The sequence below is a fragment of the Desmodus rotundus genome, chromosome 4 (assembly GCF_022682495.2).
Source record: "Desmodus rotundus isolate HL8 chromosome 4, HLdesRot8A.1, whole genome shotgun sequence".
In the NCBI taxonomy this organism is placed as follows: Eukaryota; Metazoa; Chordata; class Mammalia; order Chiroptera; family Phyllostomidae; genus Desmodus; species Desmodus rotundus.
This window is the reverse complement of record NC_071390.1, coordinates 130,861,798-130,882,577: the sequence shown is the minus strand read 5'-3', so window position 1 is coordinate 130,882,577 and position 20,780 is coordinate 130,861,798. Positions and strand designations below refer to the sequence as shown.

The following is a 20,780-nucleotide window of genomic DNA, read 5'->3' as shown; positions in this document are numbered from 1 at the left end:
CTCAAGAGGCAAGGGACAACCAGAGCTAAGATCCTGGTACGTGTTCCCTCCAGGTTTCTTCTCTCCCCTTCCAAGAGCGGAGCCCTACTTGAATTTTGTCTGCCAGTAATTTTGCCCTGAGATAATGGGGCTCACTTGGATGGACAGAAGTTCAAATACACACAGTGACATTCCTTCTAACACAGGGCTGCAAGAGCACTTTGCAAAGGCGGCCTGCCTTCATTCAGCCCATTGTCTCCAGCAGCACCTCCATTGCCATGCAGGGGCAGGGGAGGGGGGTCTCTGATGCATCTGTAAATAGACCTGGCACCACTTGGGTGGTTGAGGAAGCGCCCTGAGACTCTGGCTGTCTAGCCGCACTACAAAGGAGAGGCGTGGATGTCCAGAACTTTAATACAGAGCATCTTACTGGGACTAAGTAAAAAGGCTGAGATCTACATAGGAAGTCATGTCTGTATATTTAACTACATTTTCCCTCTGGGCACCTACACATTATTTGAATAAATTGGCCAATGTGACGTATGTCTTCATCAAATTAATAGAGTTTTCAACCTACCAGCCGGGATTTATTTTTTACTTACGTTTTCTGGCTCAGCATTCTCCAGGATCTGGGGGTTGAGGAAATGCCAACAGAAATAGGGAATACAAATGATCCTGAGTCAATAGCTTACTTTGCCTCTAACTATAATAGGGCTCCCGAACCCATTTCTCACACATTCCTTGGCTTCCTTGTGGACACCAAGATAACATCACCCCTATGTCAATCCCTAAATGGGCTTCACCAAGTCTTGGCCAAATCCTAACAGGTGGCCTGGTTCTCCACATTTTTTTGTTCACAAATTGACTTTTTAATTGGAGTCCCTGGGGTAGAGGGTGAAGGACAATGGCAGAGAAAGCCACTGACTGGCAGACTTTTGAGGGCTGGGGAAAGAATGTGACAAGTTCATTAACACCTCTCCTGAAATCCCCCCCCCCCCCAGCAATATGGTAGTAAGTAGACCCATGACCATTTACGAACACAGTCAGGAGTCGATCAATTCCTCCACCACCACTGCCCACTTGCAGGCAGCCCATAGAGGGGAGGGCATTTATCAGTGTTCCTTTCTCCTTACAGTAATTATATCAAAAATAATTTTACCTAAAAGGGAAAAGTAACTGACATCTATTATGAACCTCGTCAGTTGAGAGGCAAGGTCTTGTTAGGTTCCAATCTTGGCACCTCCATGCCTAACCTGTTGTGTTGGTTTCCTCACCTTTAAAAGGAGATAATAATAGTGCCTGCCTCATAGGGGTGTGAAGAAGATACAAGTGTTTCAGACAGTTCTCCACACTTAGCAAATAATAAATATTAGAAATTAACACCCACTCGGTGCTAAGCTACTTATTTTTACATGTATTTGGTCATTTAATCCTTATAACAGCCTTAATCTGATAAGTATTAATACCTCTTTTAAGGTATTATTATCACCTTTTTTGCATATGAGGAAACTCAGGCTTAAAGAATTTAAGAATTTGACCTAAATTACTAGCAGGTAGAGGAATTCAGGTTCAGCCTTAGTCATCCCGGCCCCTCAGTCTAAGCCCTCGATGTTACACTAAATTGCCTTCATATGTCAGATCATTTTGTGGTCGTTGTTCTCTTTAGTAATAAACGAGAGAAAACATCAGCAAGAAATTCTGATGTTTAAGAAAATAATACCAGTGACAAAGAACCAGGATTTAAAACTCTACCGTAAATAGGAGGCTTTAAAAAGAAAAAAAAAGAAAAGAAAAAGACTAGTCTAAGACAGAGCCCTCTGTTCTGACAAATATTCCAAGAAAACGGGATATGCATTTATACTCGGTCAGGGTGTCTGTGAACTCCTGAGTGTAAAATATCTCAGTATTCATTATTGAATTTCAGAGGCTAATACAATGTTCTCAGGAAATGGCTGATGTTTACTGAATGACTTACCCCAACCCAACAATAAAATGACTGCTGGAGCTGGCAAACACTTTGATGAACTTAAAAATAATTGAAGCTTAATAGATTAAGTAAACTCCTGTATTTTATTTACCACTCTGTCCAAGGTATTTTGCTGAAAATTCAAGTTATATAATTTGTCCCTTTAAAAAATCACAATATTAATTTGATACAAAGATCAAGAGTTGTTTTCACCTACAGCTTTGGAAACAGGATACAGTATGTAACCCTTTCACCTGGATTCCCAGAGGGTGCAGTGAGTCTGTCTAGTCTGGGAGTTCAGCTTCAACTAGTATCACTAAATCAGTTGTCAAAAACAGAGGGGTTTGCCAAGTGGGTGTTTCCGCTCTTTGGGGTTTGCTCGTGCTGGCAAAGCCAAGCCCCGGTGGTATTTGGATCAGGTAGGCTAGAACTTACTTAAATTCCCTACAACCTCAAATAACAACCCATTAAAAAGAAGATACATATCATACTAAGGATATTGGTTAATATGTTATAAGATCCTTGATAATATTAAATAAGGTAGCTTTCACAAAAAATGCAATAAATTTTATATTAACACCAAAACCACACATTAAACTTGCCACAGTGCATGGAATTATTAGCTGACATTTACTGACTTCTCTAAGCTGCACCCTTTCATTATCTATAATAACTTCATCCACAATAACCCTATGAAGGTGATATTTTATTATTGTCCAATGCTTTCAGGCTCAAGGGCATTTAATAACTTGCCCAAGGTAATTTTTACCTAGAGGCAGAGATGAGATGTGTACCCTTGTCTATCTCTAGAACCTAAGTTGTTCTAATTGAACCGATGCTTTGCATACAATAAAATACATAGGTCTTAAGTGTTTGGTTCAATGGATTTTCATCATTGTGGACAGCTATGTAATTATCACTGAAAAAAAGACACAGAACATTTCCACTGCTCCAGAAAATCTCTTGCTTACATCTTTCCAGTCAATCCCCCACACCCAGAGGCAAGCACTAACTTCTGCTGTCATATTTTTGCCCATTCTAATACTTCATAATCAGAATTGCTTCAGTACTCTTTTGTGCCTAGCTTCTTTCAGTTTAACATGAGAGCCATCCAGGTAGTTGTATAAGAGTTCATTCGTTTTCATTGCTGAGTAGTATTCCATTGTATGGATGTACCACAGTTTATCCATTCTCCTGTTGATGAACTTAGGGTTGTGTCCAGTTGTAGACAATTGTGAATAAAGTTGTTATGAACATTCTTTACAAGTCATTTTGTGGACATTTGTTTTCATCTACCTTAAGTGAATAGCTAGGTGTGGAAATGTTATGTCATAGGTTTGGTGTATGTTTAACTACAACAAACCTAAGTTCTTAACTCTGTACGAGGTTCTTAACTCCCTCAGAAATGCCCCAACTTATTAACATGTTTGATTTCTCCTCTTATATGACAAGTTCCCTGAGGGCAAAGAACTCGTTTCCAGTTCCTGGGCTGCCTCTCACATAGTAAATGTTTGCTGCACAAATGAATGACCATTGTTCACACTGTAATCCTATTCCTTCTTTAGGCACTACTGTGTAGCAGAGGAAAACGTGCTCGACATGCATGGAAAAATAAGGCAAGCTGGAGGCTGTGAAGTGGAGGCGCTGCTCATTCATTCAAGCAGGTGAAAAACTGTCCAGCCAGGAGACTCCCGACTCCCCCATTTTCTTTTTGACATGATCTTTCCTAGAAAGTGAACCCCTCGTAGTGATCCTGCAGGAAGAAAGAGGGGTGGCTGCTCCTGATCAAGTGATACCATGGAAAGGGAGGAAGGTGTCACGGCAATTGAGGTCACACAGTGGTTAGAATTACAGGATCCTTCTGTCAAACAGGAGGGCGGAGGAAGCAGCAACCCATGAAATCCTGACCTTCTAAAAGACGCAAGCAAAACAGCGGCACTGCTGGAGCCGGGGGCGGCCTCCGACAGAAGCTACAGACATCCTGGGTTTTGGCAGATGGGCCACATGGTTTCTACATTGAAAACGAAAAGCCAAGAACGCATTTTGAAGAGAAAGTAAAATGTTAATGTAAGCACGTGACCGGGTTTAACACGTAAGATAGCATAATGAAAAGAACATTGGGTCCAAGGTGGAGAGAGGTCTTGGGCATACCATCCTCAGCTCAGGGGTTAATCTCAATACAGCCCCCCTTCCTGCCTTTGAGGCAGGACCTTTAATTCCCATGAATCAATTCATTCATTTACTCTAAATCACAGAACTTACACTGTCCTAGAGGTAATTTTAAATCTTTCTTACCAAAGAAAGAATCTTTGTTATCAAAGCAGAGCTTTGCCTCATACTGGACTCAGGTGCTTTGGGGCAATCGTTATTTTCTTTGGCCCCAGGTTATTGGGGACTGAAATAAATATAGAATTCCTCCTTTGGGCTCTGAGAGGTGACCTAGTCTTCCTAAACCCAGGCAGCACTGCACTGAAGCCGTCCTAGGCAGATGGATGTTTATCCTATTCTTAAAATCTCCAGGGAAGTAAATTCTCTACAACATCGCTTGGTAACCTTCTCCAGGGTTTTATCAAGCATACCGTGAGGAAGTTCTGATGTAGAAACCAATAAAAACATTAACTCTATGAGCCTAGCTACAAGCACTGGAAGGGGTTATATGCTTGGGCCCTTTGCCTTAAATGGTAGAGAGAAGTATTTACCAAACAGCCTATGCAAACAGATACCATTTGTCAGGAACAGATGTGGGAAGTTGATTCAAGAGAAATTGCCACAATAAATTCTGTTTCATGAAACCACGTGAATAAGTTACTGTAGGTTATAACATTTTTTAAAGTACAAGTTTATTTTCTTATTGGTCACTAGTTTTAGTGCCTAACCAGGTTTGTTAGCAATTTTTAAAAATATCCTCAGCTCAAAGTTTTCAAATGACTAGGTAGGCTTCTATAAAAAACTAGGCCTTAGCAAACAGCACATAAATGTCATTGTTAAGGATAACTTTACTGCTTTCTCACTTCTGTATATTGCACCTTTTCCGCAATGGCCATGTAATAGTTTTATAATCAGAAAAAAAGATACTTTAAAAAATAAAAATAACAATCAGAATTAGTTAAAATGCAAAACAACATCTGGTGAAATTATGTGGGGGAAGATTTAGCCATATATCTGACCATGCTTTTAATTGGAAATAATCATTTAACTAGCCTTTCAATATTGACAATTAGCAATACAAAAAACACATAACTATCTTTAGAAGCCTCTGTGCTAAGATTTCCTGTGGCACTCTGATATCTCACAGCAGTCTCTCCATGGAGATTATGTGCCTGTGGGCGATCTTTTGCTCCCAGTCCAAAAGCCTGCGTGCACAGAAGTGTACCCTACGATTTAAAAACGAACGAAAGAACCAACGAACCAACGAACGAACACAAAACCCCAGGAATGCTAAAACACTTGAGGGAGAGAGACAGACACACTCCAGCCCACTCCCACAGGACGCTTGATGTGTTGAAATTTTATAAGCTCTCCCCCATCCTTCAGCAAAGCACTTTTATCCCTCTGGCAACTCAGAGTAGAGCATGTGTCAGATGTACTTTCATTTTCATGATTTAATTCTCCCTACATGACCGTGGAACACACCTTTTAAAAATTTGCCTTAAGGTCTGGAACAAGTGGGGGGAGGGGGCGGGCGCGCCTTTCAAAGCCCATTTGGGACCTTTCCTACAGAAACGCGTGCAGTCAAATGAAGAAAGCCAAGCCGTTCTAACTCAGTAGGAGCTCTCGTGGGAAGCAATTTATCAAAATTAAAATATTTCACAGATCATTTCTTCTGAAAAGTTTCCACGCTGTCAATGATCTGCAATTATTTTCTTCTTGGAGTGGCAGTTTCTGCCGACCCAATAAAAAAAAAAAAGCCAAGACCCGGGAGTGGCAGGAGACCCGCGGAGCGAGCCACCTACCCCGCGTCAGGCCCGCTGCCGTGAAAGCCAGAGCTGGGACCCACCCTCACAGACCCGGTCCCCAGAGTCGCCGCAGGGAGCGAAACAGACACCCTTTAGAAAGTAGGTGGCCGGGCACCCTCCCTCCCTCCTTCGGAGGCGGCAGCGTGCCCCGACCGCGCCCGCCGCTGGCCGGGGAAGCGGACCCCAGCCTCGCACTCACCAAAGCGGCTCGCGGGGCGGACGCCGGCCCCCACCCCCGGGGCCGGCCGGACTCCAGGCAGACGCCAAGTTCAAACCTCTCCACCGCTCGGAGGAGGAGGCGGCGCGGACCTTCGCCGGCGGGGCCCGGCCGCGCTCAACAATGGGAGGCTCGGCCGCTCGCGGCGCCTCGGCTCCCGGGCGGCTGCGGCTGCGGCGCAGCGGGCTGCGGCCGCGCAGCTCCAGGGGCCGGAACCCGGGTGCCGGGGACGCGGAGGGCGCAAGGGCGCCCGCGACCACGCCTCCCCGCCGCGGGGGCCGCACGAGAGGGGTCGCGCTCGCGCGGTGCCCGCCACCAGGTAATCCCACAGGAAGCCTCCCGGATTGGCCGGGGCGCTCAGCACGGGATTTGCATGTCAATGGCAGAGCTGGCTCCCGAAGGTTTGAAAACGCATTCCGGACTGCAGGAGTCGGGCTCCACTCGGGTCCTCTTGGTAATAAGGGCACCAGCGCACACGCTGTGTCTCTTCTTGAGCAGTTCACGGTCCTAAAGGTGCGTAACTCTTCCCCCGCCCCCCTATTTTGAAAAGAAGAATCCAAAAGCAAAATATCCACTTTAAGAAGCGCGCACTCGCTTTTCCGGGACTATACAGTTAGTAATTGATCAAATGAAGCATGAATGAAGCAAGGTAAAAAGTTCACAGCTTTAAAAAAAAAGCTCACATTACAAGGAAAATAACCATCCTTTTCCTCCTGATGACCTCTTTCCAGTAGAAGTCAAAAGGAGAGACGCAGGTTGTTGCCGCTCCGCTAAAGCTGTTGAACCTTCCTCGCGGCCCCTTTTTGTTTCCATGAGCACCGCCTCTAATGAGAGACAGGTGATTGTTTCAGCGGTTAGGACTGTGACCTTCCGGGAGATACTGGATTCAGCCTTGGAAACTTCTGGGTCTCAGGCACATTTACATTTGTTTTGCATTTATGGTCAGGGTGCCAGTTACTCTTTAGGAAGGTGCGGTGCTATTTTCAGTTTCATCTTTCTTCAAAGGCTCTTCCAGCCTCTTTCAATGGAGGTAAGACTCCCCCACCACCCCCCAGTACCATTCTTAATTGCTTTCACATGTCAGCCCCAGACATTAAGAAGATTTGTAAGTGGCCTTATTTTTTCTTACTCATGCAGAATCCCTGTTTTTAAAAATCTCAAGTTCTATTTTTGATCAGGTTATCTCCCATGCCAGGTAAATATCAGGTTCTATTTTTAAGTCAATAAATATACATATCGACACAAAAGAAGAGAATGCCTAAGTAGGTAGGAATTAGAAAACTTTGTTCCCCTACAGTTGATACCACTTGTCTTTACTTGGCTCTGCCCTTTGTTATAACCTGGCCGAATGCAACAAAAACAACTAAATAAATCTCTTTACCGATATCCTCACGCACAGCCCCCCCTCCCCCCATACAGTATCACCCCTGTTAAAATTGTATTTTATTTTCAATGGTATCACAAGGATGTACGAACACATACACACACCTGTGACATAGTCAGCGGGGTCCTGGCTCACAGGGAGGCTAAAGTTGATTTTCCTGTGTCTTACAGGGAACTTAGTTCTGGGTAAAGACAAGGCGATGTTCAGAACTTCAACTTTAAAGAAGTGGTCAGCCCTTACAGTCTAGAGGCACATTGCACTCCCTGCCAAGACTGTTGAGGAAATTAGTACTAGCTGAGGACGCAGGCAGGCGCTCTGGAAGCACAGCAGGTAAGGCCTCTATCCTGTGGCTCCTTTACCCTGTTTTCTCCGTGCTCAGGGGCAGGTGAAATCTCATAAGGGTGGAACAGGTCCCTCTACTCCTGTGTGGAACATCACTTTAAATTGGTGATTAAAAACACACTTGGGGTTCAGATGTGACCTCCCACACAGCTTGTATTATACCAGTGAAATCTATCACTGGGCTCGCATTGTACCGCGGATTCTGAAAATTACTTTTTACTTGTATCTGTAATTTAGAAGCATCATCAGGTTTTTGTAGATGAAAGGAAAACAACCTGTCTCGTGGGATCAAAGGTGACACTGGAAATGAAGAAATCTCCGCAGCAATACAAAATTATGCTAACATCTCTCTTAGCCCTCCTTCTGCACAAGGGTCCTCTCCTCACAAAGCATAAATGGCAAATGGACAGGAGATAGTGACACATATCAAACATACATATGAATAAACTCCAAGCCAAATGTCAAGCAACAGCGACCTTTAGTTCCCGTATTAAGACTGCTCTCAGAAATGGTGCATCACGCTAGAATCCAAAGAGTTCTATCTTTTTAAAAATGGGCATAGGCCCTGGCTGGTGTGGCTCAGTGGATTGAGCACCGACCTACAAACCAAAGGGTCACCATTTCGATTCCCAGTCAGGGCACATGCCTGGGTTGCAGGCCAAGACCCCAGTGGGGGGCGTGTGAGAGGCCACCGCATATGCATGTTTCTCTCCCTCTCTTTCTCTCTCCCTTCCCCTCTCTCTAAAAATAAGTAAATAAAATCTTTAAAAAACATTAAAAATAAATAAAAATATAAATGGGCATAGATATCAAGAAATAAAGCTTTAAACACGCTAAAGCCCTTTATGAGGAGGTAACAAATAGGACAAAAATGCACAACCTGCTCTTAGAGACAAGGGCTTGTGTGGCCAGTCTGGAACCTACTATTTGCATACTTTTTCTTTGTTTAAAGTCATGATTATTTTAAAGCATTTTTATTGAGATATAATTCACATACCACAAAATTTATACTTTGAAATAGGCATATTTGTGTCCCCCCCCACCCCTGCAGTCTTCCCTGACGCTGGCATGGGTGGTGGGAGAAAAAGACCAGAGAGACTAGACTAAGTCCCCGACGAAGTGGGGGACCTCAGCGCGGCCCACACAGAGCCACGTGAGAGCGGAGTGTGGGAGGTCCACCGAGGTGGCGATGGGAGAAGGGTCCTGAGTCATAAACAGGAGCTGCGGCGACAGGACGGGCCGGAGGCTGCCGATACAGGCACATTGTGCATTCACATCTCCAATCTCTCACCCTACAAACCCAAAATTCAGTTGAGCAAATATGATAACCCAAATGTGTTTAAAATCACATCAAATTAGACTATGCTAATTGAGGATCAAAATGTTCTGATTCATACTACATACATATTTAGAAGTTCACTTTTCCACTACAATTGTCAGGTCTAATTAATAAGGAGACTCTTACAAGAATGAGTATATTTTTCAAACAAAAAGCTGAAGAAATTTAGGATTATACCCATATATCTGAAAATTCCAGATTCAGCAATTATTCTTTGAATTGTTTCGTTTCAATTAGCCTAAAACTTTAAATTAGTTGTATCTTTAAAGAAACTATATATAAAAATCATATAATGGTTTAGATTCTGAATTTATTCTCTCATAAATTTAGCTTCTTTTCAATATTATGGTAGTATAGTTTTGTAACAGATATTGTACTTAAACCTATTAAACTAAATTTCACTTAAAAATAGTCTACAATTGCTGTGACTGGTGTAGCACAGTAGGTTGGTGTCCTCCTGTGAACTGAAAGTTCTCCAGTTCAATTCCTGGTCAGGACACATGCCTGGGTTGTAGGCAGGGTGCCAGGTGGGGGCGAACGAGAGGCAGCTGATTGATTGACGCTTCTTGTGCATCAATGTTTTTCTCTCTTTCTCCAACCTTTCCCCTCTCTCGAAAAATAAGTAAAATCTTTAAAAATATAGTCTACAATTACTTTTTTACCAATTCAGTTTGACATTCTTTTTATTTTAAATAAAGTTTTAATGTGAAATTATAACTTTGAAACATAAGGATCTTTGCTAAATGATAATAATACCAATAATAACAACAACACAATAAAAATGGCAACTCACTCTTGCCACAGCTACACAGTAAATTAATTCCCTGGTTCATCTGTACTTTTCTTTTGGATGTGGACATGTTAGAAAAACAAAGTTAATATCTGGTGAGTATTGACAGTCAGGTCGAGGGACTGTTTAACGTTCCATATGAACAACTCACAACCAAGAAAGAATACACTTGAAACAGGGATGGTTACTTTGGAGAGAAAATATTAGGCAGAACATATAGTGTACTTCTTTTTAAAATGGGTATTTGAGTTTAATGTGAACATTATATAACTTCTAACGTAATATTCACTTTAATTAATGTTTTTTTCCTTTTTTAAATATATTTATTGATTATGCTATTACAGTTGTCCCATTCCCCCCCTCACTCCACTCCATCCTGCCCACCCCCTCCCTCCCACATTCCCCCCCTATAGTTCATGTCCATGGGTCATACTTAAAAGTTCTTTGGCTTCTACATTTCCTACACTATTCTTACCCTCCCCCTGTCTATTTTCCACCTATCATTTATGCTACTTATTCTCTGTACCTTTCCCCCTACTCTCCCCCTCCTGCTCCCCTATTGATAACCCTCCATGTGATCTCCATTTCTGTGGTTCTGTTCCTGTTCTAGTTGTTTGCTTAGTTTGCTTTTGTTTTTGTTTTAGGTGTGGTCGTTAATAACTGTGAGTTTGCTGTCATTTTTACTGTTCATATTTTTTATCTTCTTTTTCTTAGGTAACTCCCTTTAACATTTCATAGAATAAGGGCTTGGTGATGATGAACTCCTTTCACTTGACCTTATCTGGGAAGCACTTTATCTTCCCTTCCATTCCAAATGATAGCTTTGCTGGATAGAGCAATCTTGGGTGTAGGTCTTTGCCTTTCATGACTTGGAATACTTCTTTCCATCCCCTTCTTGCCTGTAAGGTCTCTTTTGAGAAATCAGCTGACAGTCTTATGGGAAGTCCTTTGTAGGTAACTGTGTTCTTTTCTCTTGCTGCTTCTAAGATTCTCTCCTTATCTTTAATCTTTGCTAATGTAATTATGATGTGCCTTGGTGTGTTCCTCCTTGGGTCCAGCTTCTTTGGGACTCTCTGAGCTTCCTGGACTTCCTGGAAGTCTATTTCCTTTGCCAGATGAGGGAAGTTCTCCTTCATTATTTGTTCAAATAAGTTTTCAATTTTTTGTTCTTCCTCTCCTTCTTCTGGCACCCCTATAATTCGGATGTTGGAACGTTTCAAGATGTCCTGGAGGTTCCTAAGCCTCTCCTCATTTTTCCAAATTCTTGTTTCTTCATTCTTTTCTGGTTGGATGTTTCTTTCTTCCTTCTGGTCCACACCGTTGATTTGAGTCCCAGTTTCCTTCGCATCACTATTGGTTCCCTGTATATTTTCCTTTGTCTCTCTTAGCATAGCCTTCATTTTTTCATCAACTTTTTGAACAAATTCAACCAATTCTGTAGCTTCTTGATTACCAGTGTTTTGAACTGTGGATCTGATAGGTTGGATATCTGTTCGCTGCTTAGTTGAATTATTTCTGGAGCTTTGAAGTGTTCTGTCATTTGGGCCATTTTTTTTTTTCTTGGCACGTCTGTTAGGTAAAGGGGCGGAGCCTTAGGTGTTCGCTGGGGCGGGGTAATGCTGTGATGCTGTATGTGGGGGAGGGGCCGAGAGGGAGTAATGGCGCTTGCTCCACTCTCCACCGGATTTCGGTCACTCCCTGTGCTACCCACAATCAAATTGGGCCCTTCTGGTGCTGGCTCCCGAGTGGGTGGACTTGTGCACACTCTAGGCCCCTGTGGGTCTCTCCAACGACCTCTCCTGTGAGGCTGGGAGTCTCTCCTGCTGCTGTCCCAACCCCCACGGGTGTTTTCAATCAGAGGTTTGAGGCTTTATTTCCCCCGCGCTGGAGCCTTGGGTTGCGTGGTCTGCTTCGCTCCCCACCGTTCATCCTGGTTTATCTGTGCGTGAATGTGGGGCTGCTCTGCCTGCCCCGTTCTCCGCCACTCTGAGTCCGGCCCTCTTGGTTTATCTGCGCGAATGTGGGGCCACAGGGTCTGCTAGTGGTCAGACTGCCTGCCCCTTTCGTCCCACACTCCTCCAGTCTCGGTCCTGCCACTGCCACTCGAGTCCTCTCTGCCCCAGCTGCGGTCTCTGCCCCTCCTACCGGTCTGGATGAATGTTTATTTTTATCTCCTTGGTGTTGGACTTCCTTGCCGTTTGATTTTCTGTCAGTTCTGGTTGTGCAAGGAGGCGCAGTGTGTCTACCTACGCCTCCATCTTGGTTCTCCCTTTAATGAATGTTTTAACTTTTTTGAACAAATCACAGCAAAATGTAAAAAACAAGTGAATAATCATCCTAGTGAATAATATAATAGAATGAACATTTAAAGTAAGGAAGCACATTTAAGACCATGCCAAACCTGAGAAAGAATTTATTTCATGAAGTGGTGATTGTAACATGAAGGGGAAACACTTTTCATCTTCTCAGAGTGACAGTAAGTCTTTACATCATCAATAGGTTCTGTGACTTTAAACAAAATGACATATAACAAAACCAATTTTATCATAAGCTCATTGATATAAACACGAGTTAAGTTCCTATAGCATGCATCAGCATTATAACAAAATGACGTGATTTGAGGCCCTGCGTTTGTAGTCTCTTATCTCCTCCATCACAGTCTTTTCCCATAAATAGCCCAGTGAGCCCTCATCCTCTGAGCTAACACCTTCCTCACCTCTCTCCTTATTTAAGGCATTTTCTGCCGCTGGCAACTGACTCATGTTGATAAGAGCACCTGTTTTCTGTTGGTCTTTGCAGCCCTAGGACTAAAGTCCCAAGCAATGGCCTTTAGGCAACCTGGCTGTTATCCAGAAAGCTACTTAGAATCTTACAGAGGTCAGAACCCAGGGATGAGAGTGAGCAGGACAAGGCTGGGAAATTCACTCGTTCTGTGTGTCTCTATAAACACACGTCAGTACAGCACTCACCTGCAGTGCGTGTGGCTCAGTGGGCCAGGTTTAGCATCCTGTGTCAGAACTTTATAGGACTAACAGAAGCAAAAAGGAAGAACAAAACCCACAAAACTAGCAGAAGAAAACTCCAAGGGATAGCTTCAGGGGGTGAAGGTAGTCGGCAAGCTTTTGTCCTCATGGAAACGTGGGAGACCAAGGACATTTTCAGTGTTATGGATATCAACGATTAAGTAACAGTCACTCAGGTCAGCAGCCTCAAGTCATTAAGAAGACAAGACTGACACAGTCTATTTGGAAAGTCTTGGCTGAAAGATTAGAAATACGTACTGGAAATTGGAAGCAACCAAATGTTCACATAGAAAATGGTTAAATTCATTGTGAAGCAGCATTTAAAAGGAAAGAGGTAGATCTATTTGCAGTGACCTGAAGAGATGTCCACATTGTTAACTGAAAAAACTACGTACACACGATACATAATATTTATTGCCTGTGTTATAAAAGTCCAGAAAAGCCCTGGCTGGTATGGGTCAGTGGATTGAGCACCAGACTATGAAGCAAAGGGTCACTGGTTCAACTACCAGTTCAGGGCACATGTCTGGGTTGTGGGCCAGGTCCCTAGTAGGGGGCATGTGAGAGGCAACCACACATTGAGATTTCTCTCCCTCTCTTTCTCCCTCCCTCCTCCTCTCTCTAAAATAAATAAATAAAATCTTTTAAAAATGAAGTCCAGAAAAAATATCTGGAAGGAAATACCAAACTATTCCTGGGGAGTAAGACTGCAGGGAGAGGAAATCTGGGGGGAAAATATAACGTTACCTTTTGTTTTTAAATACTTCTATAGCATCTGGGCATTTTTAAAAAAACAGTGTTTTACTCTTTGAATTAAATATTTCCAGTAAAGACATTAATAATTACAAAAGCATCCTGAATTCTGAAATATTTCAACCAAATAAGTTAATTCTGATTAAGTGAATATTTCACGTTCTGCCCACCCTTCCCTCTCACTTTCTCGTGCTGAGGCTTTGAAATACAGCAACCCAAGAAATAAGCTCACCCAGTCTAATAAACTTAGACTAAGTTGCAACATCTCGAGGATGAATTCAGGGTCCTGAGAGCCATTGTGCTCCAAGGCTAATAATATGGGAAGGGGAAAAGGTGGAAAATGAAAAATAGAGAAGGGGAAGAAAGAGAGGAAAAAGAAATGAAGAAGGAATGGAGAAAAGGGGAAGAATGAGAGAGGGTGGCTAGCAGGCACAAGACAAAGGGGAGGGCAGGAGAGCACATTTTTAAAAAAACAAACATGAAGATGTGATTGAACACATATGATAAAAGCACAAGGAAAATCATACACTGGGTTGTTAGCAGAAGTTACCTGGAAGAGGCAGGATGGGGAAATGTTAACTTTATTGTTTTACTTTTATTGTGTGATAGTATTTGTTATAACATCCAATAATGAAAACTTAAAAAATAAAGTGCATTGTAGATAAACAACTATGAAGAAGAAAAAATATCTATTTGGCAGACTTTCCTTTGATTGTAACTGGGGCATGTCACAGCCTAAAACCTTTACCCTTCACCTACATATATATATTATCTAATAAATACGATACTTGTTATCAGAGGGATTTACATGATGTGAAATAGCAAGAGCTTAATAGAAGAGTATGAAATTCCAGAAGTTAGATTTATAAACTGCCAGCATCTTGGAGGACAATGTTTAGAAAGTAAAAACAAAAATCACCGGCGGCTATGTTGGCCGATGACGACTGTCAGCGGGTCTGGTCACTGCTCTTCTGTGCGTGTGGTCCCCACTTGTGGCTGCTGGGTCACCAGTGACGGTGCATCTTCTTTCTTTCCTGGATGCAAGTTGTTAATTTCTATGCCTCCACTAATCTGACAATATAATGTAAAGAGTGTTCAGTTCTGGACATGATTTAGCTAATCCCATCAAAAGTATTGCTCAGGATGTTTTAGGGTAGCTTAAGAACATTTTCCCATTTGGCCTTTTTTTCTCCTCCTCCTCCTTCTTTTCTTTCTCCTTGCTTAACCCATTTCAATTCAAATACCACCTATGGGGCACCTGCCAGGCTTTCGGGATATCAAGATGGAGGAGGACCTAGCCCTAACTTCAAGGTGCTCATGATTTAACTCAGAAGCTCAGATGTCTAAAGAAATTATTTCAATACCAAGTGATAGGGAAAGGAGAGTGTGTTGGTGGTCAAGAGCGTGGACTGGATTCAAGAGCTTGCTACCTGCGTGCAAAGTCAATTGATTTCACTATGCCTCAGTTTTTCCTCTGTAAATAAGAATAATTACACCTCCCATAGTTTTTTGCAAGACAATATGAGATATTCATGGAGTGCGTCTGCAGGGCAGGAGTACTAGTGAGATAGTAGCTGTTCTTACTCCCTCCATAGAATGTGCTCAGAGTCCTGTTTTTCCTCCGAGTCAGTAACATTCATTCATTGACCAAGGAAGGGATGACTCAGGAGAACTTATACAACAAAGGAATCTAGGCATAAGAATTAAGATCTGGAAGACAACTAAATTAGTCAGAGCCTGTTTTTCTCCCCAACAGACATAACAGCTTTCTAGGACTAACAAAGGAGGGCAAAGGAGGGCAAAGGAGGGAAGTGAAGGGGAGTTAGAAGCTGGAGCAATTCTGAGTCCTACCTGGGGAAAAATGGAAGCTCTAGAAAGGCTTAGGGATTTGAAAGCAGAAAGTATTTGGGCCCTGACCCATGCAAGAGTCCCAAGAGCTGGCTCAGGCTCAGAGTTACTGGGAACCCAGCACAGAGAAGGAGTCAAAGAATGTCTGTGCGGTGCATCTAGGCAGCAGAGAGTCTCACGCTTGCCACCAATCCTCCCAGCCCAGAGTGGTCCAGGAGAGGTATCTGGTAAAGCCAAACGGTCAGAGATGCCTGACGGACCTGAGGAGGCTGCAGACACAACTATCCCAGGTCAGAAGTCACCAGACATCAGTATGGGGAGATGGGGCGATGGGACGTGGAGACCAGAGGGGCAACTTCACCTGCTCTCCCCACAACACACACACACATTAACACACACGCAACCCTGGACTCTGCCTAACCTCTTACAGCACAGCTCTTAAAACAGGAATTGTCGGGTTTTTTTTTTTTTTAAACAGTTACATGTCTTTCATAATTTTGTTTGTGGCTCAAGATTTGTGCCCACCAATCATGCAAATTCTCAGTGCTTTTCCAAACACATGGTAGCTAAAAAATAGTAGCTATTTTTACTTTTATATTCGTTCTATGTACTGGTAGCAAACAAAAGAGGATATTTATGTCAGGGAAGGGTATAGAGAAGATGTTTGAGAGAGGTCTTAAAGGATGTACATGAGCTTACTGGGGTCAAGAGGAGGGGGAAAAGTCAGGGAAGAAAGTTTGAAGGTCCTGAAGCATCAGAAATCTCTGGCCAATTGGGGAGCTGTGAGTACCATGACCAGTGAATGGATGGGCAGGTGGAAATGAAGCAGACGGAGAGGCAGATGATGGTAGTGAGCCTTCTGAGCCATCTTTAGGCTTTATCTTGTAGGCAGTGAGAAATCACTGAAAGTTTACACCAGCATCACGATAAAATCTACACCTTCCAGAAGCCACACGGATGGTATGTGGAAGATGGATTGAGGGGCTCACTGGTTGTGACCATAATGCCTAACGTGGAATCCCACTCCCGTGGGGCTAGCATTGCATCACAGTGAAGACGCAGTCTCTGGGAGTACAGAACTTAGATCCTGGCCACAGAACCTACGATGTAACCTTGGGCCAGTCATGAGCCTTCTCCATGAGCTTACTCCCCTGTCAAGTGAGAGCTAGAAACTGAACCTGAGTTTCAGATGTAACATTTCATATGAAGCACTTGGAAGGGTGCCTGGCGTAAAGTAAGTTCTTGTTGAATTTTAGCTCTTACTAATGAGGCTCCACTTAAAATCACAATTAACTTTGTATAGGAGAGAATGATGATGTCAGAATTATGGTAAATTCTGCAACTCATGGAATTCATTTAAATTTTGGCCACTGAGCAAAATTTCAGGTAAGGAAATCTACTTTATAAATTCACTTGTTCAAAAGGTACAGGTCGATCTGCAATTCAAACAATTAAACCACCCCCGCTTAGAAGTGATTGTAGCTGTTTGTGCTGGAAAAAGTCCTTTTCCTTTTTCACCCTGAAGCCTGCCACCTCCTGTTAGGGGCAGTGATCTTCTGGAAGAAGGTGACATGTGCTTGGTATGTGAAGGTCATTTGGCTCTTAGAAAAACACATGTGGTCTAGGTGACAATGAGCACTGACAGCCCAGATCCTGAAAGGCAGAACTCTACAAGTGACAGGTCCTTAACAGCCTGGGTTCAACTGGAGTGCATTCAAATACTGGCATGTCCTTGTCACTGGGGAGAATGTGCCCAGGGAAAGTGGGAGGATGATGTGGGCAAGGGCAGACACGGCCGAGCCAGCCAACATCCTCAGCCTAACCTGTGCCTGAGCGGAAGTGTGAACGTTATTTTCTACCGTTGGAAGTATTTTGATTAATGGTGTCCAAGAAGTGTAAGAACTGAGGATGGAAATCTTTTCTGGGACACAATCCAATATATTCTGATGGAAGCAGTAACTGCTTTTTCTTCTTTCTAGAAGAATATTCATGTTTCTGAAGATACAGATGAAGATGAATAAGAATTTGCGGGAGGCGTGAGGAAGGGGAAGCATAGAGATGGAATTCAGTGCAATTCCCATCATTGACCTGCAACTTGTAGTTTAACAATAACTGCTTCCCTGAAAGCCAAGTGAAAAATGGGTGGGAAGAAAGAGCCATTGAGACAGTGCAGGAGATAAAATATAAAAATGGAGAAAGACCGGGAAGAGTAGACCTGGGATGGAAAATACCCATATGCCTGGAGGGCAGTGGGTGGAGGGTTTTAAAACCAAGTTGAGGTAGGTGAATCTAATGACATGTGAAACGTATGGAGAGAGCAGAACTGGAAGTGGACGAGGATTATAAATGGGCACACAAAGTGAATGCATGATCTGCCTATTGAAATCTGTCTTAATGACTAGAAGTATCGTGTCATTCCTCTGCTTGCAAACCTACGACCTATTTATTACAAAGAGCTGCTTCCCTTACTACGAGAATTCATCAAACACACCAATAATTTCTTCATGACAATGCACAACGTCAACAAAACCAGAATTACTTTTTTTTTTTAGTGCTCACTGATTTGGCACTTGTGGTCTTTGCATTGTATCAGAATTTTAGGCCTTTCGAAAAGGACACCTTACTAATTTTATTTATGACATTTATTCTACTGGCTAGGCTTCTCCCTTAGACTGTGTATATGAAGTCTTGACTCCATATAAATATTTAAGATATTTAAATAGCATCGATATTGCCCCACACTGCTTTAAGAACAGCCCAAGGTGCTGCAGAAGTATTAACTTCCAGAGATAAAACCAAGAAAATTTGCTGGGGTAAAAACAAATTGGTACTTTTGAAATGTAGATGACTGACTTTGATGATTAACTGCTACTTAGGTTTAGATAATAGAGTATTTAATGTCTACATATTTTTCAAAAAGGGTTAAATCCTATTCGGTGCTTTAGGCTTAAAAAAAACACAACAGTATCTTCATTTGTAAACCTAATTTTGAAAATAAATTTTCCACCAGCTTGTTGGCAGCATCATCGGTCTTGAAGTGCTAACTTCTCTGGCTCTCAATAGAAAAACAGAGAAATTAAATGCGGCTCCTGTTTACTTTTTTGGCCGTCTCACTTTCACTATTTACTTAAAGAAGCCAGTTCATCTCCCCTTATTTTTAAAAAACCCGCAAACGATTTGCTTTAAAGAAAGATTCTGGCCACCAAGCATCATGATAATAGTTCCTTTGCTAGCATCTCTTTCATTTACCTGAAGTTACACAGTTATATTTTACACTTAAACATTAACATTTTTTTTCTTTACTTTTTCAGCTTATTTGCTTTTAAGCACAACTTTCTCCCAGTAGGTGTTCAGGACGCTGGTCTACTCCAAGCCGGATGTCAGTGTCCTTCCGCATTCTTTAGTACTCTTGCCTAGGAACCAGCAGATGAGATGGGAGAGAACAGTTATTTTTAAAGTCCTTATAATCCACACCTTTGGGAGATGTCCAAAGTGTGCCTGTATCGGCAAAGGCAAGAAGACCACAGAGCCCTGGGCAGATGCTGCAGGCCATGGGCTGCTGTGTCTGGGTGGCAGACCCCGAAGAGCTGGGCCACAGCCCATCAGTAATAGTAGCAGCCACCATTTATTTTGTGCCTAGTGTTAGTCCTGCACCATGCCTTGGGCTTTATAGACCTTATTTCTAGTGTTAACAGTAACACTTCAAGGTACCTATTAGCGGTTCTACTTTATTTGGAGAGAAAACGAAGCTCAGATTTTAAGGAACTTGCTAAGTACCAAAGGCAAAGAAAGGGCATAATGAGGAATGAAAGAGGTCTGCCCGACTCCAAAGCCCGTGCCTGGTCCTTCTATTGCCCTGCATGACTCAGATGACACTGCAGCTTACACTACTTTAGTAAGAAGACACGTGCTTGTGGTCTCCTGGAGGGGGGAGCAAAGTGGGCGCCCCCACTCTGGCAGGCAAAGACTTCACTGCCACTCAGAGCACCAAAAAAGAGAAAGCTCCTTAGAACCCTTTTGCCTCATCCATCTTACGGAAGAGGAGCCAAGTCCCAGATCTCCCCAGAAAGATCTTTTTCCTCAGTAAATGGAAACTTACTATCTTTTTTACTTTAAAAATTGTGTCTTTTCCCAAATGAAGGGCACTTGACCTGACTCCATCTTTATTGATTCAGCTATATGGGACAGAGTTTTTCTAACTACATTTCATGAGTCCAATAATTACCCTTTTGCAAGCATTCCCTGGTTTCCCTCCTCAGCACTTTACTCACATGTCCCTTTGTCTGGGCTGAGATTCCCTCCTCAACCCCAGTTCCTACTAAGGAAATTCTAGCCCATTTCCTAGGACCTGAAGAGTGTATTCCTTTCCTAGGACCCGTAAAACATATTTTGTTCTCAAGGAAACTTCTCTGATCTTTAATAACCAAAAGCAATTTCTCTCTCCTTTGAATGCTCAAAATATATTATTCAATCATCTACTGTAGCCCTTATCAAATTTTACCGTAAACAGAGCTATTGGTACCATTAACCTTCCCCCCCTAGCCTGACAGTGTTTCAGGAACAGGGACTGTGCCTCATTCATCTCTGATGCCCAGGCGCAGAGCCCATGCCGGCACTGAGTCACTAATGTTCTTAGACCTTCACGCGCACACCCGTCATCTCACTGTGTGGGTCCAGGCTGTTCTTGTCTCTCTTTGCTTAGATAAGGCCCAACCTTTCAAGACCAATCTTTTAGCCATTCTCCCACCCCCAAATTTATGAACCAAATTTTGGTGCTTATCATATATAACTGTGAAGCATTATCTGTTCTACGTATGCCCTGTCTTCCCAATCAGGGCTACTCCCGGGTGAATGTCTGGATGGTACTATCATCATTCTTGTTATTAACAACAACTTTTATTTCTTGAATACTGTGTCTCAGGCACTCTGCTGAGTGCTTCATTTACTTTATCCTGTCCCTTAGAGAACTTTAGGCTCCCTTGACTTTGATCCTCAGCCTGTTATCAGCCCCCAGCCTTTTCTGCTGTAATGTGCTCCACCTGGACAGACGGTAAGATTCTGGAGGGCAGGGAGCGCATCTTCAGTGCTCACCGGGGACTCTACAGTGTCTAGTGCAATCATGCTAGAGAACAGATCTCCAGTAAATGATCCGCCAGCGTTTTGGAACTGCCAACCTCACAAAA

At 42.9% G+C, this 20,780-nt stretch overlaps 1 protein-coding gene across 11 annotated transcripts in view; it reads right to left on the bottom strand.

Moving 5' to 3' along the window:
* The window catches only part of SHROOM3 (shroom family member 3), a 277,506-nt gene that overhangs the window by 67,591 nt on the left and 189,135 nt on the right, over positions 1-20,780 (bottom strand). Inside the window, exon 1 of one of the 11 annotated variants that reach the window (XM_053923120.1) lies at positions 6,101-6,381. The exons of the other annotated variants lie outside the window; for them this stretch is intronic. The gene's annotated coding sequence lies outside the window, so the exon portion shown is untranslated. Of the gene's footprint in view, positions 1-6,100; positions 6,382-20,780 lie in introns of those variants that run through there. 11 annotated transcript variants of the gene reach the window in all.